The sequence below is a fragment of the Helianthus annuus genome, chromosome 5, assembly GCF_002127325.2.
Source record: "Helianthus annuus cultivar XRQ/B chromosome 5, HanXRQr2.0-SUNRISE, whole genome shotgun sequence".
Lineage (NCBI taxonomy): Eukaryota > Viridiplantae > Streptophyta > Magnoliopsida > Asterales > Asteraceae > Helianthus > Helianthus annuus.
Window position 1 is genome coordinate 156,014,269 of NC_035437.2, and position 24,399 is coordinate 156,038,667.

General features: G+C 40.5%; 1 long non-coding RNA gene across 1 annotated transcript; it reads right to left on the reverse strand.

Annotated features, from left to right (window-relative positions):
- Positions 1-15,526: 15,526 nt before the first annotated feature.
- Positions 15,527-23,783, reverse strand: LOC110939271. Its single transcript, XR_004893380.1, has 4 exons — positions 23,639-23,783; positions 23,059-23,112; positions 16,112-16,165; positions 15,527-15,752 (listed from the first exon to the last, which is right to left on the reverse strand). It is a non-coding gene; the product is annotated as an uncharacterized LOC110939271 (long non-coding RNA).
- Between the last annotated feature and the right edge of the window lie 616 nt (positions 23,784-24,399).

Sequence of the window (24,399 nt, forward strand, 5' to 3'; positions counted from 1 at the left end):
AATATAATCTATCTGTACTATATAATGAAAGAAACATGTTTTGTGACACTTGTCATTCTCTCATTTAATTGATTAAAATTATTAATAATACTAAAAATAATAATATTTAATCTAAATTAATACAAATTATTATTAATAATAATATTTAATCAAATCTAAAATCTAATCTAATACAAATTTTTATTATCGATAATATTTAATCAAATCTAATAAGAATTCATACGAATTCCAAAGTTGATATTAACTTTCAAATAATTAAAAAAAAAATCCGCCTAACATCACAAATGTTTCTGTTAAATTCGATTAATTAATTTGTTCAACAATCACTATTATCTTTATCATTCAGTACGGTTAACCGATTTATCGTAATATAACCTCCCACCTATTCAATCATATGATTTTTCAATCTTATATTAACTAAATAAATAAAGATTAATATTCAATCTTATCTTACTTTAAATATAAAAAAAATCCGTTAGTTCAGATTAATATTCAATCTTATCATACTTTAAATATAAAAGAACCCGTTAATTTTTTTAAATATATTTTTTATTAGAGTTAATTACATAGTCCCTGTGGTTTGCACAAATTAACATCCTTAGGTACTAATAGTTTAAAATAACATTCTAGGGTATTAACTTTTCATTTAGTAACGTTTGGAGGTATTAACGTTATTTGTAGGTTTAAAATCCATTCTATTAGTACCTAAGTATGTTATTTTATGCAAACCACAGGGACTAACTATGTTAATACCCTAGAAGTTAATACCTCCAAACGTTACAAAACGAAAAGTTAATAACCTAGAAGGTGGTTTTAAACTATTAGTACCTAAGTATGTTATTTTGTGCAAACCACAGGGACTAACTATGTAGTTAACTCTTTTTATTATTTGGTATATAAAATCATAGGGTGAGAGTTGGCCACAAAGTCCATTTTTCCTACAAAGTGTACAAAGTCATAAAACACCATAATGTCAAACATAAAACACACTCAAAACCCACAAATAACACAGTGGAGGTTACTAAAACACCATATTTGTGGGTTTTGTGTCGTGTTTTGAATGATAAGGCTTTGATTATTGAATGACTAACATTAGTGTGTTTTATGTTTATTATCATATTGTGTTTTATATTCATAGTTGTACGATGGTGTTTTTGAAGTTTTTAAGGAATGTTAGGGTTTGGATATTGTGTGTTAGTGATCGTCACTATGTTATTTTTGGGTTTTGAGTGTGTTTTATGACTTAAATTGTGGTGTTTTAAGACTTTGTACACTTTGTAGGAAAAATGGACTTTGTAGCGGAACCCACCCTAAAATCATATTTATTCAACCCATGTAATACACGGGGGTTTTTAAAAATATAACTTTTTTTATTATTTGGTAAACAATGTTACATTTATTCAACCCGTGTAATACAATGGTTTTAAAGATATATTTTTTTATTATTTGGTATATAATATTACATTTATTCAACCCGTGCAATAAAGGAGGCTTTTAAAAAGATAATGTTTTATTATTTGGTATATAAAATTCATTTACTTAACCCGTGTAATACACGGGGTTATAACCTAGTATTATACTATAATTGGGATTGCTAAATAATAGGACAGGATAATTATAACTAAATGATTAAACCTAATCTCTTTATTGCTAACATCGTCTTGATTAATTTCCTAAGCTTTATTGCTTTGTTTTTATGCCGGTCAAAGTCTATATATGGAATGAGCCGAAGACCCAGTACGGAATAATAGGCTCAAATAACAAGTATTGCTTAATTGAGAAATGTTATCCAGATAAAACTTACTGTAAAATGATATGAAGGAAAGTAACGTAATTTCATAAATTAAATCATATTATACTAATATACCCATGAGTCAAACATAAATCGTGACAACACACAAGTAGCTACTCCAACATATTTATCACACGAGATGGCGAGTTTGCATACCCGTTATCCACCTCCTTAAGTAAACCCTAGGATCAATCCATACACCTCCTAATAGTCATATGTACCACACTTGTACTTAAGAGACGTGAACTGATTTCACCATCATGGGTGGTGCACATGTTGTCGATGCCGCAACAACATACTCGTGGGACACTCCACGAGAAGCGAAACTCAAGGTATCAGAGCACAAAAGTTCTTATATAATTCCATATAATAATAAATAGTAACAAATATTATGATAACAACATTAGGAACATGTGATAACAAATGCAACTAAACATAATCCTATCGCATGACATCTGAAGCTAAATCCAATATCATATTCAGAATAGGAAACGAACACACTAACAAATGAATCGATGTTTCATAGACGTGAAGAATTTCTAAAGATATATGAAATCAACGGTTTATAACAATTGAATATGAACACAAATAAGGAGTGGAGTTAAGGAGCCGTACCTTAAACAAGAGTGGAGTTAACAATCTACAAATATGTTATATTCGGTCAAAAGTTATGCTTAATACTTTCACGATTTGTTGGGTTTTTGCACTGTCAATTACTAATATGTGGTTTTTAAATACACATTTCAAGTCTTAAGATATTGTGTGCTTTTAATTTATTTGTAATTGTAATGATATTTTCTAATCGACAAACTTTTGAAATGAATATTTTATTATATTAAGTTTGTCAAAGCAAAATATTTGTAATGACATAAGAATTTATCCTATCCATGTAGCATTGGCATCATCCCCAGTGTCATCCATTCCATTTTTAGTTTGTTTCTAGAAAAGTAAATCTAGGTTGGCATATAACTAAATATGGGTCATATATGGATAAGATGGTTATACGACACATATGAGATAATAAATATGGGTCATATATGGATAAGATGGTTATGTGACTTATATGAGAGGATGTTTTACCCATTTCATACGGTATGTATGTTAATAGATTTAACAAAGAAATGACCAGGATCGTCTTAATTATTTTGGTGACCTAAAACAAAGTAAAAATTCGAGACCTTTAATAAAAAAAAAAAAAAAAAACAAACAAACAAACTTTTTGAAATGGCTCGTGACTAGCAAAATAAACTAAACAGTTTATTATTTTTTTTTTGTATTTTAATTTTTTTGTTTGTATTTATTATTATTATTATTTTGTATTGGTGGCCTACTCCATAATCCATATGCAGCTGGTGGTGCACAAAAAACCGAACCCGGAACCGGGTATTATAAAACCCGGGTTTTTGATACCCGAACCCGACCCTACCCATAGGGTAGGGGTTGGGTATGCATTTCTGTTATAAAACCCCAACCCGGAACCGGGTTTTTTTATACCTGTTTTCAACCCGGGTTTTACGAGTACCCGGTTTCAACCCGAACCCGGAACCGGCTTTTTTCAATACCCGTTCCGGCTTTCCCAATACCATGTTCAGATTTTTTCGTTTTTTTTTTGTGTTTTTTCGAGTTTTGTACCTTGTTAACGGCTATATAGCCGTTAGAAAGTGTATTATGATCATTTGTTTGGTTTACATTGTATCTCTATACCTTATAAAAGGGGTCTTTGATGACGAACAATAAACGAAGACGATCAAGTTATTCGAAGCTATCTATGTTCATCATCTTATTCAATCCAGTTCAGTGATTATTTAGGTGTCATGTATTTCTATGTTTTATGAAATAAAAAGGTTTTGCATTTTATATTTCTATGATTTATCCAAAAAAAAAAAAAAATACCCGAGGCATACCCGAACCAAACCCGATCCATACCCGACCCTACCCGAACCTAAAAATAGGGTACTATAATACCCGGGTATTAGAAAACCCGACCCGAACCCTACCTGAATCCGGGTATATAGGGTATACATTTTTTATATAAAACCCGGACCCGTCACGGGTATTGTCAATACCCGATTTTGTAGAACCCGGTCGTACCCGATTTGTGCACCACTATATGCAGCCCTGCAATATCAACAGACAATATCCATCGTAAATTTTGTAGCCCGGCCCAAATATCTTATGTTTTTCTTTAATAACCTGAAGGTCTTATTGATTTGGAGACCTACAGTCCAAGTCTCAAAATATTTGGGCTTGGGCCGCCCTGGAAATGACTAACGTGATACTAATATGATCTATATTGTCTCTGTCATCTGTTTTTGTTCACTTATACGGTCATTATGATGTGACATTGTTGATGGTGGTGTACTGATTACAACAACATTACCTTTTTTTATGAACAACAAATACACATCTCTAAGGGTGAACGGGGCATCATGCGGGGAGTGGGGCGGTGACCCAAGTCCTCGAGCGGGAACACCGCCGCCATCCCCGCGGTGAGTGAATTCGGTGACCAAGATCGGGGAGGGTTCACCGCGTGAGAGAGGAGAGAGAGAGGGGGGTGATTGGTTGTTAATGTGGGTCCACTCTTTTTCCACCAATCATATTTTTTTCTTCTTTTTTTATAAAAAAATAATTGTGTGAGTGGAGTGATGCCATCAAATTGAAGGTGTGAGGGGAGTTTAAGAGGAGAGTTGACGTGGCATAACCTGATTGGGTGTGTGTAAGAGGGGGGACTCCCCTAAAAGGGGAGTGTCCCGCTCACCCTAAAATCTACTAAAACAATTAACTGTTGCCCAACGTCACTGTCACATCACCACCTTCCTTCACCATCCACCCTACCATTCAACCTATGTTAGGGGTTATACGTAGTGGGGCGGTATGCCCGGAGATGGCGCCGGAAAAACGCCCCAAACACCAAAACTCTCGGCGCTATGAATGAAAAATGGGGGTGTGGCGTGATAATTATAGCGGCGTCATGTGTTTGTTTGTTTGAATTTTTTTATTTTTTTTATTTTTTTTATTTTTTCAGTTTGTTTGTTTGTTTGTTTGGAATGCTCTGTTTTTGATATTTTGTGTTGCAGTTATACGAAGAAGGAGGAAGACAAGGAAGAAGGAAGATTTTTAGGGTTTTTTTTTATGGGCTTTGGGCTGGGCTGGGCTCAACTCAAAAGGTATTGTTGTATTTTTTTATTTATTTATTTTCAGTTTTTTAATTTATTTTTCTGTTTTTATTTTTTTAAATTTTAGACTAACATTATATTTTTTTATTTTTTTAGCAAACAGTCAGTTTTTTAATTTATTTTTCAGTTTTTTGTTACTGTAATGTTTTTTTAAGTGTATTGTTTTTTTTAGTGTAATGTTTTTTTAATTTAATGAAATGAATTTTAATTTTATAAAGTTAGAAAATAATTATAAAAAAAATAGAAATTAATAATTGAGTAATGATTAGACGGGGGATTTATGACTACGGGCTTAAATGCATAACGCCCCATAACGCCCACCCGCACACGTGGCGCGCCACGTGTCGCATAACGCCCACAAAGGGGCGTTATGACTACGCATGGCCTTATATCCTTCATTCAACATTCAATATTTTTTTAACACAGACATGTATACAAATAATCTTTATTAATTTAAAAAAAAATATTCTGAATACAACTCGGTTTTTGTAAAATCCATTTACAAGGAAAAAAAATTATTTTGAATACAACTTAGTTTTCGTTAAATTTATATCGGAATATTTACAAAAAAAAAAAAGTAAATAAAATTGTGCATTTAGAAATTACATTTCTTGTCTCAATCTTAGTAATTTGATTTTGTGACAAGCTTGGTTCGTGTGTTCTGAATATAGTTTGTTTTCTATGCTAGATCCCTTCATGCGTGTTAGAAGTGCTACCCTAAACTGGTTTATTGGTTCGTGTGTTCTGAATATAGTTTGTTTTCTATGCTTGATCCCCTCATGTGTGTTAGAGGTGATACCTTAAACTGGTTTATAACCGAAACCTGACCCGAAGCAAAACCGGTTTGAACCTGATGGAGACCCAATCCGGTTCCAACCCAATTGTAACCCTCTTCTTTGAAACCGGTAAAAACCCTCTCAGACCTGCAGCCTGCCATTACGGTGACAAAGTGCAATTTAAGAACAATGTTTGGCCTACAGTCTCGCCTTCTTTACTCTTCTCTGTATGATGTAGTTCTTCTGACAAGAGTTAGGTTACTACCATCATTCATAAAGGTACAATAGCTTTTAAGTCATAAACACCATACTGCGGAGATAATGCAATTTTCAATTCATTAAGAGGGTAAGTAAACTCAATCTTATTAAAACGAGTAGCGAACTATAAACATAGGCTCCCCTTTTTTTTGTCGGATGTCATGAACACATACAAGTGTATGTGTTGAAACACTGATTAACACAAGGATAATCAATAGGGTTGTTTCGCTTATGGGGTTCAACCTCTTCTTCCACTCGTATTGATGGCTCAAGATCTGCAAAACAGTAAACACCGTTAGTCTCGTTAAGAGGGGGAAGGGGGTTTTCCCTCTTAACCAGGCTCCGGCGTGAGAATAAGTACTGTTCTGAGAGGAAATAAACAGTGTGTGTATAGAGTGAGTAAGGAGAGTAAAGATCCTGAACCTGAATGATGAATGGTCCTATTTATAGCCGGAGGGTGAAGAAGGGAGGAGCAGCTGTGCCAGCTGTGGGCGCGTGCCAGCTGTCCGACCAAGAGGAATATTCTCTTGTTCTGCTCTGTCACAGCAGGTGTAGTGGTACACGTGGCATTCTCACATTCGTCCACGCTGGATACCTCGTACTGGTGTTGTCGGCTCTGCTCCCTGATTCGTCGCAGGCCTACGTGGCGCTCTGCGAGTGGTGACACGTGTTGTCCTTTATGTCGGATAGAGCATCTTTGGTGACAGCTGCGAATCGTCTAGAAGTTTCTGGAAGCTTCTGGAGTGTTTCGCTGACATGGATGCCTTGTGTGCCCAAAAGTGGTGTGGTCCCTGCCATGTAGGCAGGGAATTGGGACCATACCTCTTCAAGTCCCCCAGTCCAGTATGCCTTCTAGTTGAGTTGATCGTCTAGGAGGGATTCTGGACTTATGAGAGTTGTGATTTCTATGCATCGCGCATAATTTGGTACATATAGGGTGGACCGAAATGGGTGCGTTGCGTGTGGATTTTGCCTTTTGCATCGGGTGGGCCAAATGGACGCATGGCGCATGGGTTTTGGCCCTTTTGAAAAAAGTGAGCCAAATGGACGCATGGCGTATGGGTTTTGGCCCTTTGAAAAAAGTGAGCCAAATGGACGAATGGCGCATGGGTTTTGGCCCTTTGAAAAAAGTGAGCCAAATGGACGCATGGCGCATGGGTTTTGGCCCTTTGAAAAAAGTGAGCCAAATGGACGCATGGCGCATGGGTTTTGGCCCTCTGAAAAAAGTGAGCCAAATGGACGCATGGCGCATGGGTTTTGGCCCTTTAAAAAAGTGAGCCAAATGGACGCATGGCGTATGGGTTTTGGCCCTTTGAAAAAAGTGAGCCAAATGGACGCATGGCGCATGGGTTTTGGCCCTTTGAAAAAAGTGAGCCAAATGGACGCATGGCGCATGTGTTTTGGCTCTTGGTGTTTCCTTCTGGTGGAAGTTTGGTGGTTATGGGGAAGTGTTTGGTGTGACCATCTGACATCCCTGTCTTATCGGAGGTGAACAGTTGCTTTTTCAGTGACTTTCTGTCACGTCAGCCGGCCTTGTCGCCCATGCTTCCCGAAAAAAGAGCCGACGTCTTCTCTCTCTTCTGACGTGTCAGTCATCTATTGGGTGCTTTTTCTGTGCTCTGCCGTTCCACTACCCATCGCATTAAATGCGATGGGTATAAATAAGAGGCGGTTACTCCTTTCTTCTCTCATTTTTGAATTCCAAGTGTGATTTTCTCTCTATCTTCTTCCTTTATTTTCCGTTTCTTCATATTTTCCTTGAGTTCTGATCTTCTTCCTCTTGGTAGTTACACCATGTCTGAGAAGAATCCTACCCAAAAGAAGAGAAAACACAGGGGAAGGGCCCCTCCTGGTCCGGATCAGGCTGTGATTGGATGGAAGGAGGAGGAGTTTCAAAATCTGGTAAGGGGTATGAACTTCCGCCCTGAATGGAGAGCTCAGTACCCTCCCCCCGGATCTACTGCTTTGGATGCCCCTCCGGGCTATATCACCTTATATGCAGCGTTTTTCCGGGAGGGTAGTTTCCGGTTACTGATAACGAAGTTTACTGCTGCTGTGCTAAGGGGTTATGGACTTCATATTTCTCAGATAAATGCGATTGGGCTTCCACGTATTACCCATTTTGAATACGTTTGTAGGGCTTATCGTATTGAGCCTACTTTTGAGATGTTTAACGTGTTCTATAGTGTTACCTACGCCAATGGTTTCTATTCTTTTCAAGCGAGAACGGGTGTTGCTCCGGTTTGCTCTGTGCCGTTAAAGAGTCTTCATGACTGGAAACAAAAATTTTTCTACATCCGCCGTGGTGTAATTCCGATAGATATGCCGTATAGGCATGTGAATCAAGGGATTCCGAAGGTGGATGTTATGGCGGATTTTGCTGCTCAGGATTGGTTTAAGAGGATAACCCAGAAGGCTACTGCTATTTCCCAACTGGATGAGATGGCCTTGGTTGGTGCTGGGATGAGTTTGTTGTGGGTGCCCAAGAATCCATTGGGTCAGCCCGTATACAGTTTCCAGGGTAAATGTATGTTTCTTTCTCTGGTTCTTACCGTTGAATTGTTCTCCCTTATGTTTATTATGTTTTCTCATTTACTTGCCTTATTGCAGTTGGCTATAGCTTGTTGAATGTCCTGGACCCTAAGGCGGCGGGTGCTATGGTTGAAGCTATCCAAGCGGAAGGGAACCCGACGTGGTTAGACCAGATCCGTGGTCGTTTTTTGCATCCAACAGATGAGAGCTTGAGTAGATATGTCGTCGAAGTTCTAGGTGAAGATGTGTTGAATGACCCTGTCGAGCCGGGTCGCGAAGAAGTCATTGTTCTTTCAAGTGAAAGTTCTGACCAAAACTTTGAAGATCTAACCTCTCGTTGCGCGCGTGCAGGTACCGTGCAGGGTCATGCTGTTGAACCCGTGCACGAGGTTGTTGGTGACGACGATGATGTAGAGGTGCCCTTTGATCCTTCTACTCAGTTAGAGTCGAGGAAAAAAGCGAGAACTGATAGGTCTGGAAGGAGAGAGGGAAAGCCTGAGGGTAAAGCTGTTGGTTCTTCTCGTAAGCGACCCTCTACTCATCCTTGTCTAGATTATGTGGTGGTTTCTGATACGTTGTCTGGCTTAGGGGTTGGTGAAAGGAGTCAACTGTCGGATCCTGATGACAGTGCTACTCTGACTGAGCACATGAAGAAAAAAGCCCTTGAGGATCACAAACGCAAGCTTGATGAGTAGTCCGCTGCTCTTCTTGCTGCTAAAAAGGCAAAACTTCACAAGGAAGCTCCCCCCGCACCTTCTGAGTCTGAGATTGACCTTGGTGTTTTTAGTGGGGGTCGTGGGGATTTGTTGGAGGAGCTTTATGCTGCATCTGCCCCTCCTACCGGTAATTTAGCTTCTATTTGTATATTGTTGTGTTTTTTTTTTTTGTTTTTTTTTGTTTTCTCGGGGTTGTTCTTGATTTATGTTCTATGACAGCATTCAAGATTAGTAAGAAGCCTCGTGCGGTAGATATTTCTCAAATTACTCCACCTACTTCTCCTCCGTCGAGGACAGTTGGTTTGACCCCTCCTCGTGATGATGTTGATGTGGACACGAGGGGTGGTGAGGGGTTTACTGAAGGTGTGGTTGAAGCAGGTGTTGCTACTGGAGGTGATGGCGGAGCTGATGGTGGAGTTGATAAGGGCAAAGGTATTGAAGTGGAGGGGGAGTCTAGTGAGACTACTCCACAACAAACCGTTTATACTAAGCGTCCCCCTGGTGGAGGTGGGGCTACTTCTGGCGTGGTGCGTAGCCCGCAGTTTGAGCATGACCCTGGTGATTCCTGGGGTAACCCGGTTTGTGATGACTTGCCACACGTTCCTCGGTGGAATCTTACTCAGGGTTCTCGGATGAGTGAGTTGGACAATTATCATGATTTCTTCTCTCTGTCTCTCCCTCCTGCGGAAAGAATGTTTCAAAAGAGGCGGAATCGATTTGAGCTGCTAGACGACCATGTTCATGCTGGAGTGAACTTCTTTGCCACCTCTCAGGAGATTTTACGCGAGTGGCGATTGATGGGTGAAGAGACCAGGGAGTTTGAGAATGCTAAAAGGTTGTTTTCGGAGGAGAGGGAAAAATTTAATGCAGAGAAGAAGGGTTTGCAATGGAGGGTATCGGATGCTAAACAGAAGCTTCAAGAGCAAAAACAGCTGAATGATCAGAGACAGAAGGATTGGAAAACCGCATGCGCGCGCACGAATGTTGAGATGCAATCTCAGCGTGATGCGATTGTGCGGTTGTCTGGAGAAAAAGCAGATCTTGCTGAAGAGGCGCAGCAGGCGCGTGTTGCATCTGAGAAGAAAGAGAAGGAGTATGTTAATCGGATTGATAAGCTGGAGGTTCTTGTTCAGCAAAAGGTGGCTGAATGTGAAACTGCACAGCGCCTTCTTGTTGAGAAGACTGCTAAAAGCCAAGCAGCAGAACTCCTTGCAGAAGAAACATCTGCTGACACCAGGTGGTTGCTTTCTTGTGGAGTGCCCTTGGTAATTTCTTTTGCTCTTTCTTGTTCTTTTGTTTTTGCGATTTTTATTTGATTGGCCTGTTTTATGCAGCTTGCTGATCGTATTCTGAATTCGACTGAGCTTGCCACGTACATGTTTGAATTGGGTCGAGCGGGTTATAATAGCGGTCGTAAGTTTGGGTATGCTGAAGGCAAGTCTGCAGCTATCAACAATGAGAAAGACTACCATTTTGAGTTGTATAAAGAGGATTGTGATGGTGCTTATGCTGCTAAGCGCAAGGACTTTTCAACCCTAGAGTTCGCGGCTGTCCGAGCGGCGCATAAGTTGTCTCAGAAACCGGATAGGGTTGCCTTGTTGAAGAAGGCTTTGGGAGAAGATGTTGATGCGGCAGGGGATGCTGGCCCCAGTCAGACTTGAACGGTGGATTCCGGCCTGTGTGCCGTGTATGGTCGTGAATCGGCCTGTAATGTTGGTTGTTTTAAGACAATTTAAATTTTGTTTACCTGTGGGTGTGTGTACCTGGGATTTTTGTGAACATTTTATCGCTTTTTTCTACGGTTATGCGAATTTTGTTATCGTCATAATATGTGCATGTTTAATTACTTTGATCAGGTGTCACGAATGAATGATGGCGCTGACAGGTGATGTTGTGTTATTACAACGTTTTTATTCTGTCGTTTAAGTATGTGCGCTTGTATGTGACATACGAAGTGATCGAGTTGCAGGTTATTGTGTGAGCTCAGCTGTGATCAGCCTTGGGAGCATTACAATGTTTAGTTACCTTGCTATCGATATTTTCGTGTTTATGTGGGCACGAAGTTATGTTTTGGCGTTTTGTAGGCTTTGGTTGTGTTTCTGACCCGGCTGTTCACTTGGTTGTGACGAGCCTTGGAGGTCTACAACGTTTCCTATGGTCGAGCCATTGATGTTTTCGTGTACGCCCAAAGTAATAAATGCAGTTGTGACAAGAAATTTGCATGAAAAGTATTAAAGTAAATGTGTTGGCTTTACGCCCTTTACGATTACATGGTTGTGTTACATGTAGCACTTTCGGAGTTGCTGGGCATTCCAGGTTCGTGGAACCTCTTTGTCGTTGATGGTGCGTAGTTTGTAGGCTCCTTTGCCGAGTACTGCATCGACTATGTATGGGCCTTTTCTGGATTTACCTTAAAACCATCTTTTGTGACTATGAAGCCCAAGAACTTCCCTTCTTCCATTCCGAATGAGCACTTTGCTGGGTTCAGCTTGATACTTACGCTGCGTAGCGTGTTGAATGTCTTCTGGATATTTGCCAGCATCGCGCTCTCCTCTTAGCTCATGATTACCAGATCATCCATGTACACTTCTATGTACTTACCGATGGCGTCACTGAATGTTTCGTTCATCAGCCTTTGGTATGTTGCGCCTGCATTTTTTAAGCCGAACGGCATCTTGGTGTAGCAATACAACCCTGTTGGTGTGCGGAATGCGGTTTTATCTTCGTCTTGAACGGCCATTTGAACTTGATGGTACCCCTTGTAGCAATCCAGAAAACATTTCCACCGGAATGTTGCCAAAGAATCGATTTTCTCGTCTATGTCTGGTAAAGCGTAGCAGTCACGGGGACATGCCTTGTTCAGATCCTTATAGTCGACACACATTCTCCAGCTTCCATTTGGTTTCTTTACCATTACTGGGCTTGCTACCCATGTTTGGTACCTGACTTCTCTGATGATTCCTGCGTTTAGCAAATCTAACACTTGTTCTTTCATGGCATCGTGTTTGACGTCGCCTAGGTGGCGTTTGGCATGCACCACTGGCTTTGCGTCTTCTGAGACATTTAGGCGGTGTTCTGCTTTGTGCCGTGGAACACCAACCATATCAGCCGGTGTCCAGGCGAACACGTCCATGTTTTCGTGCAGTAATTTCTTGAGCGCCGCGCGCGTCAGGTCGGACATAGCGGGCCCCAGAGTGACTGTTTGTTCTGGGTATGCGTTGTTCAATACCCATTTTTCTGCCTCTATGCGCGGTGCTGGCTTGCTTGCTTTGGCTGGTCTGATTTCGTCTGTTGCTAAAACTTCCTTACTTGCATATATCAGCGCAATGCCTGTTTTGGTGGTTAATCCAATAGCGGAATGTGGTGCAGAGCAGATCATACTGAAGTCTCCTTGGGATTCTCTTCCTAGGAGGATGTCATGTCTTGAGTGCGCCGGCAATACCATGAATGTGACTTCTTCAGTTCTTGAATTTCTCCCGTCTGAAAACAACATTGGGAATGATATTTGTCCTAGGGGAAAGACGGCTTCGTTGCAGAAACCAGTTAGTGGATAATCGACTGGCTCTAGGCGCGCCTTGTCCTCTTGATCAAATTGATTGAAGCACTGTTTATATATGATATCCGCGGTGCTCCCGGGATCAATGAAGATGTAATCTGTCTGGTAGTGGCCAATCACACCTGGAATGACTATTGGTCGCTTTTCTCTTGGACCCCCTCTAACAACTGGGAAAATAACTTGTTTCTCGCGCCATGAATCATCCTGCGCGCGCTTGTTGTAGTTTTTTCTAGGTCTTCGTGGACCTCCCTGTACCATGTGGGTTTCTAGCTTTCTGAGCTTCTTATTGTCTGGCCCTTCATCTCTTCTTTGTATCTGGCGGTAATCGCGCTTTCCGCCCTTGACTAAGTGAGTGAGCTTTCCGTCTCTTAGGGCTCTTTCGATTTCTTGCTTTAGGCTAAAGCAATCGTCGGTTAAATGGCCCGTATCTTTGTGGAATTCACAGAAGAGATTTGGGTCTTGACCCCTCTTGTTGCGCATCTGTAGGGGTGGTTTGAACTGATGATTTTCTGTAGCTAGGACTTCAGAAGGTGTTTTGGTCAGTGGAGTCCACTGCTTTTCTCTGTTTTCTCGCTTCACTTCCTTTCGATGGGCTATCTGGTTGATCGTATGGCGTGCATCTTCCCGTGGAGGGCTTCTTTCTCTGTGCCCAGAAGCCTTCCAGGGTTGATTTCTGCCCCTTTTGTTGTGTCGATCATTATGGTTATGCGCGCGCTGACGGTGGTCGTCACCGGTCAACTGCCTGTCTGTCTGCGCAATGGTTTTGGCTGCTTCTATGTAGGTTTCCCAATCTTTGGGTCCTCCGTCTCGCCCTTTGATTCTTTTAACCAAGTCGTCACACTTGACCGCCCTCATGAAGTGTGCGCGCATCATCTTTTCTGGTATATCTCCGATTTCTAAACATTCTTTGTTGTACCTTGTAATGAAATCTTCTACGCTTTCGTAGTCTTTTCTCCATATGTTTAAACAGTCGCCGGGGTCTCTGGCTTGTCTTCTCTGCTGAGAGAAGTGTGCTAGGAACTTCTCTCGGAAATCGACCCATGACTTGATTTTACCTGCTGGTAAATTGTCGAACCAAATGCGCGCTGCGCCGACGAATGTCTGAGTGAACAGGTGGCACCACGTTGGTAAGTTCTACCCACCTGTTGCTCCTGCCCCCTTAAAAACCTGGAGGTGATCATCTGGGTCCTTCAGCCCGTTGTATTTACCCACGTTGTGTGGTAATTTCGTTTTGTCAATGGCGGCGCAGGCGATTTCTCGGATGAATTTTGAATTTTCAGCCATGTCCTCAGGACGATAGCTCAAGGTGTAATCATGTTCTGCTTTTGGGTTGTACCCTGCGCGCTTGGTTGGTTTGTATGCTTCGTGTTCCGGATGGAGTCTGCTAAACACCGTGGACTCTTCCTTGTACGTTGGGTCGTCTTCTTCGTCGTCCCATTCTGTATTCATGTTGCGCGCGCCCAAACGGGTTTGGATCGGCCTTCGTTGTAGATTGGAGTTTTGCACGAAGTTGCTTTCTGTTTCAGCATACGTGTCGCGCGTGTCGTGCACGCTGGGTCTTCTTACATTTTGTACTGGTCCTTTTTCTGGACGTAAGTTCCACGCGTTTGTCTGCTGAGCCATGTGTGTACTCAGAGACCTCGGTTGTGGAGTTACGAATGCTGATTGGTTAGCCTGTGCTTGGAGCAGGGCTTGTTGTGCGCTGAGCTGCGTATAAACGAGGTTTATGGACGCCATTTGTTCGGCATACCAGGAAGCCAGAGTTTTTCCCTCGGGTAGCCCTAAAAGTGCAGAGTAGTTGAGTTGTGCTTGTTCCGATGGAGCAGAAGGGCCTGCTCCATGGCTTAGAGTCTGCATCGGCGGAGGTGTTTGGTGTAATATCCCCGTTGGAGTTTGGAAAGCAGCTCCGTTTGTGGTTTGAGTGATGATTCTTGCTGGTGTTTGGAAAGTGGGTCCAGTTGTGGTTTGGTTAACAGCCCTGGATGCACTTCCGAAGATGGGTGGAAAATCGTTGTTCAGCTGACCTTCTTGGATGGTCTCGTTCCTTTGACCCCTTTGGACGTGTGCCGTGTCCGAAACGAGTTCAAAGGAAGAAACTTCTCCATCGACTGGGTGTGAGTGATTTTGTTCTGCCATTTTCACGAGTGTTTTTTAGGAAAGAAAAGAGGTGAGAATGGTTTTGCAAAAAAGCGGATGGCGCCAATGTTGAAACACTGATTAACACAAGGATAATCAATAGGGTTGTTTCGCTTATGGGGTTCAACCTCTTCTTCCACTCGTATTGATGGCTCAAGATCTGCAAAACAGTAAACACCGTTAGTCTCGTTAAGAGGGGGAAGGGGGTTTTCCCTCTTAACCAGGCTCCGGCGTGAGAATAAGTACTGTTCTGAGAGGAAATAAACAGTGTGTGTATAGAGTGAGTAAGGAGAGTAAAGATCCTGAACCTGAATGATGAAGGGTCCTATTTATAGCCGGAGGGTGAAGAAGGGAGGAGCAGCTGTGCCAGCTGTGGGCGCGTGCCAGCTGTCCGACCAAGAGGAATTTTCTCTTGGTCTGCTCTGTCACAGCAGTGTGACACCCTCTAATTTCATGCTTGAAAGTTACAAAAACGACACATAATTTAATCACCAAAATTAAAAATTTGGGCATGACCCGTTCGCATTTTGAACAATCTCCCTGTTTATAATATATCAAAATACTCAAATAACGACACCTTCAGAAAAACATAAGGAAGACCTTAACATTTAAACTACCGTTTCAAAACATCAAGTTTAAGATACTTAAATATTCACAAACATCTAGTTAAAGTTCAAAACTTCAACACCACTAACTTTAACAAAAGCTTTTAACTAATAAGATTACTACAAAAGTTGCGGAAGCGCATCACGGTTGATCAAGGTGTGTTCGTATCCGAGCGACGCAATGACATTTATACTTGCGCTTTACCTACAATCATTCAATAAATTATATTAGTAAGGAATACATGATATTTTCATTCTTTTGCAATTTGTATTCACATTTCTACAAGATATCTTACCAATCATTCTTACTTCCTTTTCCAATTCATTCTAGTCTATTTGACATAACTATTTCTCATTCACCTCCATTAACCCGTTTAGTACAGATCATGGAGAAAACTTCCCCTAAATTCATTCTCATTCGAACCCGAACCGACCCATTCGACGTGGACCGATACGGACTCCTTCCTTCACTATCTCAATCGAAACAATGACTTTAATTTGAAAATCAATTATCAAAGGGACAAACTAATAAACTCACAACTAACATGTAAGTAACGAACTTACCTCGATCTTGTGCCTTTGTTTGTGATCCGGAACTAGCTCCTTCTTCTTTCGATCCTACACGTATTCGTTCTTATTTAGATCATAGTCCTTACATTCATAACCATACTTTCAAGTATCAATGCTACTCATATAACAATTGACAATACATTAACTTTCAACATACGAAACCATTCACTCATGATTTATTCAAGACTACTTAGATTATCATTGAGACATTTCATCAAACACCTAATGTGCGTACAACTTCTTAAGCCTTATGTACACATAGCTTATGCATAAATCCACTAGAATACATCATATTTCACATATTCAACCAATTTTGCTCAAATGTTCATTCTACACAATATAATCTACCAATTATACAATTATACCTGCAAATTACTCAACTAATCACATACACACTCATCATCATGCTAGAACAAGTGGGTTTTTCCCAAGTCTTTAGTAAATCAAATTTCAAGTACAAATACATCCTCTACATAATGATTCTAACTCGCATGCAACTTAATTTCATACTGATTTACAGATTGGTATAAACCCTAGTTCATCAACATGCATCAAAATTTGAGATTCTATCTTACCTTATGCTCAAAACTCTTGGATTAGACAATAGTTAAGCACAAACATTCGATTTATGACTAGAATCCTTCACAATCTTGCTGAATTTTGATGTTAATTGATGAGATTAGGGTCTCCCCTTGTTCTTGCCTCCTGGTCGCGACCCACATAACCCAGAGATACTGGGTTTTTGATTTTTTTATCTCATTACTTTCTAAATGTTACACTACCAACCCTCAAGCTAGGTTTATTAACCCTTATAACCCATTCCTTATTTTATAAACTTTCTTTAGGTTTTAATACAATTACCATAACTAATTATTTAATACTTTTAAATGTTAGAGTATCCTATTTTATAAATTATGGGATGTTACAAATCTACCCCCCTTAAAAGAGGTTTCGTCCCTGAAACCTTAATACGTACCAAAAAGAGACGGGTAGTGCTTTCGCATTTCATCTTCAGATTCCCAGGTTAGATCCGATCCTTTCTGATGCTGCCATTGCACTAAAACTTGTCGAATGGCCTTGTTTCGCATATATGTTATTTTGGAATCTTTGATAGCCACCGGCTTTTCAATATAATTCATTTTATCATCCAATTCAATATCATCAAGTGACACATGCGCTGTGTCGTCCGCGAGGCATCTCCTTAGTTGAGACACGTGAAACGTGTTATGGATTCCATTTAGAGCCGGGGGTAATTCCAACCGATATGCCACTTTTCCAACACGGGCCATTACTTTGAACGGTCCAATGTACCGGGGACCCAATTTTCCCCTTTTTCGGAACCGTATTATACCCTTCCATGGCGAGACCTTTAGGAACACTCGATCACCTTCTTGAAATTCAATAGGGCGCCTTCTCTTATCTGCATAAGCTTTTTGTCTGTCTTGCGCTGCCTTCAAACGAGCCCGTACTTGATCAATCTTTTCATTTGTTATTGCTACAACATCTTTAGGAGCAAGTTCTCGTTGCCCGATTTCTCCCCAACACACAGGGGTTCTACACTTTCTACCATACAACATTTCATATGGCGCCATTTTGATACTACTTTGATAACTGTTGTTGTACGCGAACTCCACCAACGGTAAATGGTTGTCCCAGTTACCCCCAAGATCTATGACACAAGCCCTCAACATATCTACTAACGTTTGTATAGTCCTTTCTGACTGTCCATCCGTTTGCGGATGGTATGCGGTACTTAGTCGCAAGCTTGTGCCCACATCTTCGTGAAATTTTCGCCAAAAACGAGACGTGAATCTTGTGTCACGATCCGACACAATAGACACGGGTACTCCGTGACGAGCAATTATTTCATTTATATAAATTTCTGCCAACTTTTCGGACGAAATAGTTTCTCGTATGGGTAAAAAGTGAGCACTCTTTGTAAGTCGGTCGACTATAACCCAAATAGCATCGTGACCTCGTTTCGTTCTGGGAAGCTTTGTAATGAGATCCATGGTTATGTCTTCCCACTTCCAAACTGGTATCTCTAAAGATTGCAATTTACCATATGGTTTTTGGTGCTCCGCCTTCACTTGGGAACATGTCAAGCACTTAGCCACGTACTTAACAATGTCACGTTTCATTCCAGGCCACCAATATCCTTTCTTTAAATCTTGATACATTTTTGCTGCTCCAGGGTGCACCGTATAGCGAGATTTGTGAGCCTCCTCTAGTAATAGTGACTTCACCTCGGATAACCAAGGTACCCAGATTCGGCCGTACCTGGTCATGATACCATCAGCATTCATTTTTAATTCTCCAATTAAGCCTTTCATTCTTTCCTTCTTCGGATCACTAGCATTTAAGGATTTTGTTTGCGCCTCTTTGATTGACTCCAAAAGTTTAGGGGTGACAGTCATTTTCATTGACTTGACTTGTATGGGTGGTGGGTATTCCTTCCGACTTAACGCATCTGCTACAACATTGGCCTTCCCCGGATGACAAAGGATTTCACAATCATAATCCTTAATTAATTCTAACCACCTTCGTTGTCTCATATTCAAGTCATTTTGTTCGAAGAAATACTTGAGACTTTTGTGATCCGAATATATGGTACATTTAGTTCCGTACAAATAATGTCGCCACAGTTTCAACGCGAATACTACTGCAGCCAACTCTAGATCGTGTGTTGGGTAGTTGCTTTCATGTGGTTTAAGCTGCCTTGAAGCGTAAGCTATCACTTTACCCTGTTGCATTAAAACAGCCCCCAAGCCCTGATGTGAAGCATCAGTGTATACTACTAAGTCTTCTGAACCCTCGGGTAAGGTTAGAGTTGGGGCGTCAGACAGCTTACTCTTTAAAGTCTGGAATGCTTTTTCTTGCTCAATTCCCCACACAAATTTCTCATTCTTCTTGGTTAGTTTGGTTAAAGGTAACAATATTTTGGAAAAATCCTGTATAAACCTTCGGTAATACCCAGCCAAACCCAGAAAACTCCTCACTTCACTCGGGTTCTTAGGAGGAACCCAGTTCATAACAGCCTCTCCTTTAGTTGGGTGTACCAAGACACCATCCTTATTAATGATGTGGCCAAGAAATTGCACCTCTCTAAGCCAGAAGGCACATTTGGAAAATTTTGCATAAAGCTTCTCTTTCCGAAGAATCTCTAATACTTCACGCAAATGATTTGCATGTTCGGCTCTACTACGAGAGTACACCAGGATGTCGTCTATACACATTATAACAGACTTATCTAACATGGGCCGACATACTCTATTCATCAGATCCATGAAAGCGGCCGGGGCGTTAGTCAGCCCGAATGGCATTACTAAAAACTCGTAATGCCCATATCGGGTCCTGAACGCAGTTTTCGCAACATCTTCTTCTCGTACCCGAAGTTGATGATACCCCGAACGCAAATCAATTTTTGAAAACCAACTTGCTCCTTGCAATTGGTCAAAAAGATCATCTATTCGAGGTAAAGGGTATTTATTTTTCACGGTCAACTTGTTCAAATCTCGATAATCTATACACATGCGCATCGTGCCGTCTTTCTTTTTCACAAAGAGTACCGGGGCTCCCCAAGGCGACACACTCGGGCGTACGAAACCCTTATCGAGTAATTCCTGTATCTGTGTCATTAGCTCTCGCATCTCAGTGGGAGCTAACCTATAGGGAGCTTTAGCCATGGGCTTGGCACCCGGGTTTAATTCGATTCGGAATTCCACCTCTCGCTCAGGTGGTAATCCCGGTAATTCATCCGGAAACACATCCGCATACTCATTCACCACTTCTACTTCTCCAAATTCAGGTACCTTCTGTCTTGTATCCACAACATAAGCCAAGTAGACCCTACCCTCATTTCTTGCGTACTTAACCGCTTCGACAATCGTGCACAGTTTTGTCTCTAGCTTTCTTTCTCCACGAATACTTATTCGAGCCCCACTAGGTGAGAATAGATGAATGACCTTCGCCTCGCATCGAATTTCCGCGTGATAGCGGGATAACCAATCCATCCCTACTACTACTTTAAATTCCCCCAAAGTCATAGGAATGAGATCTATTTCGAATTCTTCGCTTTCTATGGTGATCTTACAATTTTTACAAACTTCATACAACAAATAACTTTTGCTATCCGCTACTTCTACTTCTAAAGGTATGGGCATTCGTTCCTTTCTAAAGGAGGGGTAACACATAAGCTCATCTGATACGAAAGATTTACTAGCACCGGAATCGAATAACACATTCACGGGTATTTGGTTGATTAAGAAAATACCTGATACGACATTCGGTGAAACCTTGGCTTCCTCGGTAGTAATCTGAAACATTCTTCCCTGAGCCTTCTGATTTTCATTCTTCTTTTCATCTTTCTGCCCTTGTTGTTTAAGCTTCGGACATTCAGCTTTTACATGACCAGGAGTGAAGCAATTGAAACACGTCCTTACGGGACTAGGGCACTTAAAATAAGGATGTCCCTCCTGACCACAGTTGAAAACACCCCTTCTTTCCCATTAAACATTCTCCAGTGTGAAGCTTTCCACAAGTTTTGCATGGGGGAATACTACTTTTAGATCCTCCTTTACTTCTAGTGTCGTGTTGCTTAGGCTTCTTGGATGGATTCGTAGTTGATGGCTTTTCAGCAGGTCGTTTTTCTCCTCTTTCCACTTGTCGCTTCAGTTCTATCTCTCTATCCCGGGCTAAATTGATAAGTTCACCCAAAGTTTCACACTTCGAAGGGGTAATGAACTCCCTATACTCGGCCTTCAACATTCCATAATACCGATTTATCTTCATCCTTTCAGATTTGACGAAATCATCACAGAACTTCAACTTATCGTAGAATATGTTGGTAATTTCATCAATAGACTCATTCTGTTGGCGAAGATGCAAGAACTCATCTTGTATTCTATCAATTGCCGATTGTGGGCAATGATGTTTTAGGAACAACTCTTTGAATTCTTGCCATGTTAAGGTTTGGAGTCTTACTTCCCCTATCTCTTTACATTTAGTATCCCACCAATCTTTGGCTTGTTGCTGAAGCTGACCCGTAGCAAACATTACTTGATCTTCTTTCTCACATCGACTACGCACAAATACAGCTTCAACGTTTGCTATCCATCTTTGACACTTTATCGGATCCACCTCCCCTTTATATGAAAAGGGATTACATGCCATAAAATCCTTATATGTACACCTTCGTTCCTTACTTTTAGTCCTGGATCCTTCAATCATTTCCTTTAACTCCTCAATCTTGCTAGCCATCATCTCATCAACAACCCCCAAGACTCGGCTCTCGACTTCTTGAGCTAACTTGGGGAGGTTGGCATTCATCACTTTTTCTGCCGCTTCCATCATCTTATTATTGAGTGCCTCTTGACGGGCTATTTCAGCATCATCTACATTACTTGTGTCCGTCATCTACATAAAACATTCATTCTATATATTAAAATTCCCTTTTTATACATCCCTCTTGACTCGTACATACTCATTCTATCATATACTTCGTTCTGTTTATAATTCATACTTTACACGTTATCATCTTCGATGATAATGTCGTATTGTTAGACCATTTTCATATCAAGTCATACCTTCTTTCTTATTAAACAATTTCCTTCTACCTTCTTGGTATGAAATGACCTTAATAAAGGATTACAAGGCCTTAGAAACTAATTAAAACAACCCCATAATAATATCAACAACATAAAAAGAATTGCCAGCTTTTGGGTCCCTGGCGGGCCGCGTAGGCCCATGCTTAAACTTACGCGGGGCGCCTGATAGTCACCGTAAGCTACGGTGACCACCGTAGCTTACGGTGCTGATTTATTCTTTACGGTGTCTCGCTTTTGTCTTACGGCAACCCCATTTTCGCCCAGTACCTACCGTAGCTTACGGTGGCCACCGTAAGCTACGGTAGTGCCCAGCAAAATTTTCCCAAAACTTCATATTTTCGACCATTCCGAACCGTTTTCGTGTACGGTTTCAATTCTACTAACCCCTAGGTATTCTAATACACCATTTATTACTATTACTATATTCAAAACTCTTTCTAACACCTTATAACTTGTAACATTAATTACTATAAAGCTTTCTTAAAAGTTTTACCTCTATTTGCGTCTCGGAGCGAACACACCCATTCTTGCGAGCTTTCGGTTTGAGTTCGGGCACTACATTGTGTTCGAATCCCTTAAACCTAGGCTCTGATACCAACTTGTGACACCCTCTAATTTCATGCTTGAAAGTTACAAAAACGACACATAATTTAATCACCAAAATTAAAAATTTGGGCATGACCCGTTCGCATTTTGAACAATCTCCCTGTTTATAATATATCAAAATACTCAAATAACGACACCTTCAGAAAAACGTAAGGAAGACCTTAACATTTAAACTACCGTTTCAAAACATCAAGTTTAAGATACTTAAATATTCACAAACATCTAGTTAAAGTTCAAAACTTCAACACCACTAACTTTAACAAAAGCTTTTAACTAATAAGATTACTACAAAAGTTGCGGAAGCGCATCACGGTTGATCAAGGTGTGTTCGTATCCGAGCGACGCAATGACATTTATACTTGCGCTTTACCTACAATCATTCAATAAATTATATTAGTAAGGAATACATGATATTTTCATTCTTTTGCAATTTGTATTCACATTTCTACAAGATATCTTACCAATCATTCTTACTTCCTTTTCCAATTCATTCTAGTCTATTTGACATAACTATTTCTCATTCACCTCCATTAACCCGTTTAGTACAGATCATGGAGAAAACTTCCCCTAAATTCATTCTCATTCGAACCCGAACCGACCCATTCGACATGGACCGATACGGACTCCTTCCTTCACTATCTCAATCGAAACAATGACTTTAATTTGAAAATCAATTATCAAAGGGACAAACTAATAAACTCACAACTAACATGTAAGTAACGAACTTACCTCGATCTTGTGCCTTTGTTTGTGATCCGGAACTAGCTCCTTCTTCTTTCGATCCTACACGTATTCGTTCTTATTTAGATCATAGTCCTTACATTCATAACCATACTTTCAAGTATCAATGCTACTCATATAACAATTGACAATACATTAACTTTCAACATACGAAACCATTCACTCATGATTTATTCAAGACTACTTAGATTATCATTGAGACATTTCATCAAACACCTAATGTGCGTACAACTTCTTAAGCCTTATGTACACATAGCTTATGCATAAATCCACTAGAATACATCATATTTCACATATTCAACCAATTTTGCTCAAATGTTCATTCTACACAATATAATCTACCAATTATACAATTATACCTGAAAATTACTCAACTAATCACATACACACTCATCATCATGCTAGAACAATTGGGTTTTTCCCAAGTCTTTAGTAAATCAAATTTCAAGTACAATACATCCTCTACATAATGATTCTAACTCGCATGCAACTTAATTTCATACTGATTTACAGATTGGTATAAACCCTAGTTCATCAACATGCATCAAAATTTGAGATTCTATCTTACCTTATGCTCAAAACTCTTGGATTAGACAATAGTTAAGCACAAACATTCGATTTATGACTAGAATCCTTCACAATCTTGCTGAATTTTGATGTTAATTGATGAGATTAGGGTCTCCCCTTGTTCTTGCCTCCTGGTCGCGACCCACATAACCCAGAGATACTGGGTTTTTGATTTTTTTATCTCATTACTTTCTAAATGTTACACTACCAACCCTCAAGCTAGGTTTATTAACCCTTATAACCCATTCCTTATTTTATAAACTTTCTTTAGGTTTTAATACAATTACCATAACTAATTATTTAATACTTTTAAATGTTAGAGTATCCTATTTTATAAATTATGGGATGTTACAAGCAGGTGTAGTGGTACACGTGGCATTCTCACATTCGTCCACGCTGGATACCTCGTACTGGTGTTGTCGGCTCTGCTCCCTGATTCGTCGCAGGCCTACGTGGCGCTCTGCGAGTGGTGACACGTGTTGTCCTTTATGTCGGATAGAGCATCTTTGGTGACAGCTGCGAATCGTCTAGAAGTTTCTGGAAGCTTCTGGAGTGTTTCGCTGACATGGATGCCTTGTGTGCCCAAAAGTGGTGTGGTCCCTGCCATGTAGGCAGGGAATTGGGACCATACCTCTTCAGTATGACAAACACCAGTTGTGGTCTCACCTTCTAACAAGTTGAGATTATTGCATAACAGTACACCACTCACATACGTAGCTAGTCTATATGTAACACCCCGCATTGTTTACTAAAATATTATAT